Source organism: Mobula birostris, chromosome 13 (assembly GCF_030028105.1).
Source record: "Mobula birostris isolate sMobBir1 chromosome 13, sMobBir1.hap1, whole genome shotgun sequence".
Classification (NCBI taxonomy): domain Eukaryota; kingdom Metazoa; phylum Chordata; class Chondrichthyes; order Myliobatiformes; family Myliobatidae; genus Mobula; species Mobula birostris.
The window spans coordinates 83,841,778-83,850,740 of record NC_092382.1 but is presented as its reverse complement, the minus strand read 5'-3'; the positions used below and the strand labels follow the sequence as shown (position 1 = coordinate 83,850,740).

The window sequence follows — 8,963 nt, the reverse complement described above, 5'->3', positions numbered from 1 at the left end:
AAGTTTAACATGACACATTTCTTTAATATTTTAAGCAAGATTACATTTTTATTTCCATTTTTTACAGTTAATGCTATGGATTATACGAAGTGATAGCCACAAACATTCGTTGTGGTTCCGGGTACCGATGATCAACCCACTCTTGTGGGCATAGGAGAGTTCCAAGCCTCAGCTGCGACAAACTGAAGCTATCAGCTTTTCCAGTCTCTCTCTCTCTCTGTTTAGACTGGCCGACTGCCTGTCTGCAGATCGCTCTCTCTCTCTCTCTTATGGTTAAATCCACAGTTAGCGCCGTCAGCCTGTGACTGACGAGATAGTCCCGCCTCCTCACTCCGGCGCTCTTAAAGAACTTCCCGACTTTTCAACTCAGTGCTTCAACTAATAAAGACAAGCACGCCATTTGCCTTCTTAACCACCCGATCAATCTCTGCAGTCTCTTTCAGGGAGCGATGGACTTGGAGTCTAAGATCCCTCTGATCATCAACACTGACATCTCCGCAGCCGCGATGACTCTCCCCGTCTAAGAAGAACAAATCCCGAAGTAAATGTCCCGCTTTCTGATTTATTTCCATTTCCCTCCGAGGGAAGTTTGGGGCGTTTGTGAAGCGTCTCCTGCGGCCGGAGTCTGATGTATCGCTGAGAGGTAGGAGGAGACCGCTCGGCCCGTTGGTTTGATGCCGGTTCCCCGGGGTGGGAGGGGTGGATTTTATTGAAATTATGAAGATGGTGGGAGAGGGGCGGGCAGGATGATTGTCCCGGAGGGGACAGGAGGGGTTCATCTGTAGATATGTCTGAGCCCACGGTGGTGGCGAGCAGAGGGATTCACCACATTGGGGGCAAACACCGGCAGACTGTTGACCTGCAAGTGGGGCCAATGGTCCGGTCAAAGTGGGGATGGGAGTGGTATTGGGGCCCGGTTTTTATTGAATGACAGGACGTGCTAGAGGGACCGAATGGCCGGCTCCCGTTCCTGGTATCTATTTGTTTAAATACAAGGAATAACCAAACCCTTCCCAGGCCTGCAGGATGTCCCAGTCGGTGTTGTAGGGACCGGTGTTCGGAGCCCAGTTGTTCGCAAATTGTGTCAACAATTTGGCTGAGGGACCAAATCAACACTCCCAAGTCTGTTATTAAAAAAAAAATCTACATTTATGGTCCTGGAGGAACGGGTTTCGTTTTTACTGTTACTGCACCAGCAGTTATGGTTGAAATAACAATAAAAAGCTACTTGACTTGACTTGAAAATGAAACCAACTGTATATTTATATATTTTATGTGTGTTGCTTGAATTTCCAGCATCTGCAGAATTCCTGTTGTTTGTATATTTATGTGTTAGATCCCGAGAGTTTCGGGAGTTTGGAAAAATTAAATAAGGGTGTCTGTGAGTTTTTGTTTCCCGGGGTTTGTTTTCACGCCCTGATATCGATGTAGTGAAGCGGGAGTTCAGAGCCGACACAGCGGGGTCCGATACAGGTCAGACGGGGTAAGTTACAGGCGACACTCCGCTCCGGAACAATCAGCACTAAAGCATTTAGAGTAACGCCGCAGTAATTCGGAGCAGGTCAGGGAGAATATTAAATAAAACCAACACGGGAACTTTCTGATCCGATCCCCTGACAGAGTGTGAAGGAACCGCGGCGAAGTGCAGTTGCAGAATTTAAAATAAGCGAGCCGAGCCGGGCCCGTGTGGGCGGAAGCCGAGGAGGAGATCGATACCTGCGAACGGGGGAAGTAAATCTGAAACGAGCTTTGGAAACTGTCCGTGGACAAAGTCGGAGACAGCGGGCTGAGCGGTACAGGACAGTGTGAACAGATGTGACCGGATCGCGGGAATCATTGTCGTTGAGAAAGTTGCCGAGGCTTTCTCGGCTTTGCATATCAGTCAGAATCCTGATGGACAGAGATTTACACTGATTTTCCAAAGGTTTCCCGGCCTCATTTCTAATACTCCTGTGTTAATACTACTGTTCAACGCTCTGACAGTCAGACACATTTTAGTGACCAGTCGCGTCCTTAAGGGGCTGAGGGGTCAGAGCAAGACGGAGAACCGCAGTGACCCGGAGATGGAGAGCAGGAGGAGGTCTGTGATCTTACTTCTCACCATCTTCGGGAGGTTCGTCATCCTGTGGTCGGTGAGTGTTGCCGAATTCCTTTATAACACCATTGCCTGATTGGATCAAAATAATTACAGCGATTCTGAATACATCTTTCAACACACCGGAGACAGACTGATGATATTAAGTTGCTGCACAAACACGTTTATTATGGGACAGCTCGGTGCAAGTTCAGAGAACATTTCATCAGCGCGGCGAAATGTCCGCTCACGTCGATTATTCAACTAACTAACAAACAACATATCTAAGCTGGTCTCGGCGGTGGTCGCAATGTTTTCGATCTTGACTCTACAGAACCAATGAACGTGGCAGTGGGGGAGAGTAAATCCGGTTTAGCACCCGAGAGAAACACAGCCCAGGAACAGACTCTCCGACACCCGCCACCTCCACGCCTACCAAATATTAAACTCATCCTACCTTTTATTTTCAGTTTTCCACTATATTTCCGCACTCGTCACCGCCAGACCCTTTTCGGTTATGAGAAAGCGAGACAGGTTCTGGGGACATTCAGGACCAAATCGGCAAAAATGCCGCTCATTCGTTACTTTAGTCTTTTGCATAAGAAGGAAGGAAAAAAAAAAAGAAAGTCAACACGAACTGACAGTGAAGCCTGGACATGTCCGTCGCATTAGACAAAGATGTTACAGAGAAATATTTAACACCACAGAATTCATTCATAATTGTGCAAATTGTTACGGAAATCTCCGGTGCCTACTCTGCTTCAAGGAAAATAATGTCATCCAACTTCCTGATTTCTAATAAATGCCCGTCCGACCAAATTGCGTCTTGACTCTCCTCTACATTCACTCCAGTAGAATCGCATGTTTATTATTTTTACTTTTTATCTCAGCTAAATCTGATAAAAATTGCGTTATGGACATAGACGAGCACTTATTTCTCAATCGCTTGGAACTTTTGGACTATTCTAATGCGTTTTAGTATTGTGCCTTTCTGGAGATTTGAATAAATATTGCCGTGCAGGTCGAAATGTTTAGAGCTATTGTGTAGTGATTTTGGGAAGATGCCAGTCGTGTATATTACAACTGGACAATGTATACCCTCTTCATGTACCATAGTCGTTCATTTCCCTCTTTCGTCAGCTTATTTCTGGTGCTTTACACTTACTGATTTCCGTGGGCTGTGTGTGTTCGGAATGGCCATACCTATTAAATAAATTATTACTGCATATTTATCCTGTAATATTATATTCGGGCGGGTACCAGGTATTATCCCATCACTAATAATGAATCGGTCGCAATATAATTGTAGGGTCCTGACGTTAAAACTGGATCAGGATTGTATTTATAATAATGCATGGTATGTTTCATGATTTTGTATCTTTGAGCAAGAATTTGGTGAAAGATGTTTTTGTCGCCTGATGGTGCCTGTGTAAGTAATCGGATTGAATTAGATTGTTGCAGGATACTGTAATTGTGGGATTTTTTTCTGGTTTCACATGGCATATTCTGCTTTTATCGTCTTGAATTTGTTAGCCTTTTATTGCGCATCTTTGATGTTTTTGTCTTAACTACCTGGACCAGTATTGTCACAATGAAACATCCAGTTTCTGGAAAGAATTCTCCAACTTTGAGCCAGTCGTTGGACACGTTCTCGTTGACACCTAGTCTGCAAAGATCGTGGGGATCCCATCCATGGACGGTTATGCTTTCCCATTGGCTAACACTTTCTTCCAGAGCAGTGTTTGCCAACCCAATGCCCACATACTTGCCAACGCCCTCCTGAAGACCTTCATACTTGCCATACTCCCCCCTCTGAGACCGAATATACTTTCTAGCGCTCCCATCGTGTAAACACATGGCTATCATATGCCAGCATGAAATAAATATTCTGCTTTAACTTTTTATTTATCTTTAAACCTAGTTTTCACAGTACCTGTGCCCCGCACAGTAGCTGCGGGGTGTTGACAATGAATGACACCACGGACTTGCAATTTAATTTTCATGAATTCCACTAAACCAGCATGGCGACCTGTCCTATATGCCGCTCTATCCATTACACAAGAAATCCTGTTCCTAATCAAAATAATTTTGTCATTAATATACATGTTGAGCTCTCATAGATTTATTCCACGTTAATATCTGTTTTGAGCTATTTACAATAGGAAATCTCGTCATCAACGTTTCCATTTTTGATTAGCCATACATATGCAATTAGCAAGGCCTCGTTGTCCCGCATAATTGACTCATAAAGTTGGCTCCCAAATTCTGTTGTTTTTTTTTTTGTAGTTCTGTGCATAGTGATACTTAATGTCCTTACTCATGTCATCAGTACGACGAGACACAGAGTTATTACTCAGGGGAATTGATTTTAAAATACTGGTATCTATTTTGAGAACAGTGGCGAGCACTTCTGATACAACAGGCATTAATAATCCTTCAGTAATTGCATGAGATTTTTCACACTTTGCAATCATTTTGGAAATGTTCTGAGAAGCAATGAGATCGCGATCAAAGATATTTTTAGCTTTCCTGGCAAATGACTCGAGTGTGCAACGCCTTTCAAACGCTTCTTTCATCCTCTGGATCTGAGTAATGACATAGGTAAGCCTTTTCGGGGTGTCTTTTACGGAAGTGTTCCTGCAATCTCGATAGTTTCAGTGTTTCATTAGACAGTACAGTATCACGAATGAGGCACATGTGGCGTCGCTGATCTGACAGAAATAGAATAAAACCATGCTCCATATACGTAAAGACGCAGTTTTTGTAGTTTCTGATTCTTAGCAGAATTAGAATTCAAGTCCTCATCGCCTTCAGATTCACAGAGATCCTGCCGTACGTATTAAGCCATCATTATCGGGGTTAGACTGTTAAATTGCATGAACTCGTTCCGTGTCGCGAGTCAAGGGGAATTGTTGAGCACTCTGGTTGTTAATTTATGCTTCCCCAATAATGTCTGTTAGGCTGGTAAGGTGGGAAGAGGTTGCCGAGTTTCAGACGGTTGAGACGACGAGCGTTTGCTGTCTGCGGAGCTACGGCTCTTTCTGTGTTCCAGGGCCTGCTCTACTAACAGTCAGTAAGGTCTGGTGCCTCAAGTTATAGAACATAGAAATATACAGCACATTACAGGCCCTTCGGCCCACAATGTTGTCCCACCCACGTGGCTTACTCTAGAAATTGCCTGGAATTTCCCTAGCGCACAACCCTCTATTTTTCTAAGCTCTGTGTGCCTATCTAAGAAGCTCTTAAAAGACCCTTTCGTATCGGCGTCCAGCACTGCCGCCGGCAGTGTATTACATACACCCACCACTCTCTGCATGACAAACTTACCCCTGCCACCCCTCGATAAGTTCGTGGCCTAAGGTAGAAGGGGATGAGTTATACAGCTCTCGTTACATGCGCATGCAGTCCAACTGTTTGAGTGATTATGCAGAAAGTTTGAAGTTAATAACTCATCTCCTTCTACCTTAGGCCACGAACTTATCGATCACCCCTGCTGTCTGCAGGTCCAAGACGCCGGCTTCTATAAAGAAGGGATCCGTACGCTCCACGACCGCTGAACTAAGTGTGTAAATGTAGGAGGGGACTATGTTGAAAAATAAATGTGCTGGGTTTTCTAAAATTGACTCCTTCTACCTTAGGCCACGAACTTAACAATCACCACTCGTATCACGGGCTCATAACTTGTTAAGCAGACCCATGTGTGCCATCTTGTCAAGGACTTTCTGAAAGTCCGGGTGCACATCATCAACTGATTCTCCTCTGTCTGTCTTGCTTGTTACTTTTTCAATGAATTCAAAGAATTTCAACATGCTTGTCAGACAAGATTTTCCCTTGAAGACAACATGCTGAAAATGGCTAATTTTATCATGTGCCCCAGACACCCTGGAAACACGTCCTCAACGTCCGACTCCAATATCTTCCCAACCAGTGAGGTCAGACTAACTGGCCCATAATTTTGTATCTTCTACCTCTCTACCTCCTTGAAGAGTGGAGTGGTATTTCCAAATTTCCAGTCTCCCAGAACCATACCAGAACCCACTGATTCTTGAAGCATCATTACTGATCCCTCCACAATCTTTTCAGCCACCACTTTCAGATGTACACCATCTGGTCCAGGTGACCTATTTACCTTCAGACCATTCTATTTCCAAGAACCTTCTCCTGGGTAATGTAAATTTGCACAATTCAGACCACTGACATTTAGACATCCACCATCCTGCTAGTGCCTTCCAGAGTGAAGACTGATGCAAAATACTTATTCAGTTCATCCGCCAGTTCCATGTCCCCCAATACTACTCCTCCAGCATCGGTGTCCAGTTGTCCGATATCCACACTTTCCTCTCCTCAACACTTAATGTATCTGAAGAAACATTAGGCATCCTCTTTAATATCACTGTCTAAATCTCTCCTTTTTCTCTCATCGCAACCAGTGGGGTGGAGTTTCTCTATTTAACACAGCGAGTCCCAGGCTGCCGATTTGATCCAGCCCGGGTTCTGGGAGGGTCTGAGTTCCGCCCTCTGTGCAAACGGGACTGCCCGGCGTAGGTATTGTTAAGGGGGACAGCCACAGGGGTGCTCTCTAGCCTCTGACTGCCGCCGCTCCCTCTCCTGACTGTTACCGTCTTATCTGCCTCCCGAGACCCCGGTGTGACTACCTGCCTCTAGCTGCTCCCTATCACCTCCTCACTCTCCCTGACCAGACGAAGGTCATCGGGCTGCATCTCCAGCTCCCTAACGCGGTCCCGCTGGAGCTGCAGTTCGACGCACCTGGTGCAGAAGTGGCCGTCCGGGAGGCTGGGAGGCTGGGAGTCTCCAGGACCTCCCACATTTGACACCGAGCTCAGAACGCCGGCCTCACACACATAATTTCTGTCAGCATTGTACACAAGTAACGTACCTCGCCTTGACCCCTTCCCTCCCAAGCCCCGTTGAGCCAAAGCCTTCCTACTCTGTCTCGCTCCACTCTTTCGCCCGCTGTAGAAAGCTGTCTTCTTTTTAAACTCTTCTCGCTGTTCTCACTGGATGACCTCAATGAGGTTTTGCAGTCGTGCCCTTTCAAACCGCTGAAGAAATAACTAGCAAACCCCACTCTGAAACAGCGGAACCCCCGAATATTGAGCTGCCAGTCCTGCCTCTCTGCAACCAAGTCTAACAGCTACAATGGGTTACCTGCCTTTGCTTCAATACTTCCTGCTTTGTAATTTACCAAACTCAGAACATTAGTCACAGCATGATTAACCTTTTGATTCATGACTTTGTCTGTGGTCTTAACAATATCTATTAAAGAAACTTGGGTAAGTACATGGATGGGAGGGGGAAGGGGGCGTGTCAATGAGACTCGGCTGATTAAAAGCTCGACACAGAGACCGGGAATCGAGCAGAGTAAAACTCCTGGTGTGGGACAGGGAGACAGGGAATCATGCGCCGTAAAACACCTACCGTGAAATAGGGAGACTGGGAATGGGAACCGTGTGCTGTGGATTTGTTCAGAGACTTGTGATGAGCCATGACTGGCATCCTTGGCACTGTGAGGGAATAAGTAGTTAGTCTAATAACTTTGACCAGTCACAGCACCTCTCTTCACTCATCCATGTCTCCTCGCCACGGATCTCCTTCACCCTGCTCTCTTCACCATCCCTCTCCCTCTCCCCGCATAAACCTTCCATAAGACCATAAGATATAGGAGTAGAAGTAGGCCATTCGGCCCATCAAGTCTGCTCCGCCATTCAATCATGGGCTGATCCAATTCTTCCAGTCATCCCCACTCCCCTGCTTTTACCCCATTCCCTTTGGATTATACATTTCCTGGATAATCCTCTCTACTCGCCACCCATCACACTCATCCCTCCTTTCTTGCCACCTCCTCATGCTCACCCCACCCTTCGCATCCCACAGCTTCACCAGTTCTACCTCAAGCCTGTCTCCTTAACCCTTCTCTCATTCCCACTCACCAGCCCTTTCTCGCTGCACAAAGTCGCTCACCCCTCCCTCCTCAAAAAAAGAAAGCTTCCTGCAACAGAAAATACGACAAGTCGTACATAAAACACGGATTTATTGCGACCGGTGACTCGCACGCTCCAAGCCCCCTGTGTGTGGTATGTGGAGACAAGCTGTCTAATGAGGCAATGAAGCCCTCAAAACTGCTTCGGCACCTTGAGACCAAGCACCCTGCACTTAAAGACAAACCCGTTGAGTTTTTTGTGCGGAAAAAATGTGAGCAAGCGGGACAGGAGCAAGTGGGACAGAAGGAAGTGCTGAGAGCCACCACCTCCACAAATGCTGCCGCTCTGAGAGTGTCGTACTTGGTGGCTAGCCGGATTGCTAAGGCTAAAAAGCCTTTCACTGTTGGTGAACAATTGATTCTGCCTGCTGCCAAGGTCATGTGCCGTGAACTGTTGGGAGAAGCTGCAGCTAACAAGATGGCACAGGTTTCTCTTTCAGCTACCACAGTTTCAAGGAGAATCGATGCCATAGCGGAGGACATCGAAGCACAACTGTTGGAACGGCTTAACGAGTCACCATGGTATGCTATCCAGGTCGACGAGTCTACCAATGTCGATAACAAGGCAATACTACTGGTTTATGTGCGATATATATTTCAAGACGATGTGCACGAGGATATGTTGTGTGCACTGCCGTTGCCAACTAACACAACTGGGGCAGAACTATTCAAGTCTTTGAATGACTGCATGTCAGGCTAACTGGACTGATCATTCTGTGTTGGAATATGCACAGACGGGGCTGCAGCTGTGACTGGACGGCTGTCTGGTTTCACTACCCGAGTCAAAGAGGTTGCTCCTGAATGCCAGTCTACACACTGTATCATACACAGCGAAATGCTGGCTAGCCGAAAAATGTCACCTGATCTTAACAGCGTATTGAGTGACGT

At 46.2% G+C, this 8,963-nt stretch overlaps 1 long non-coding RNA gene across 1 annotated transcript; it reads right to left on the bottom strand.

Annotated features, from left to right (window-relative positions):
* Positions 1-40: 40 nt before the first annotated feature.
* On the bottom strand, positions 41-7,965 carry LOC140207078 (uncharacterized). The gene is made up of 3 exons (XR_011888485.1): positions 7,514-7,965; positions 2,532-2,665; positions 41-2,167 (listed from the first exon to the last, which is right to left on the bottom strand). It is a non-coding gene; the product is annotated as an uncharacterized lncRNA (long non-coding RNA).
* Positions 7,966-8,963: the final 998 nt, after the last annotated feature.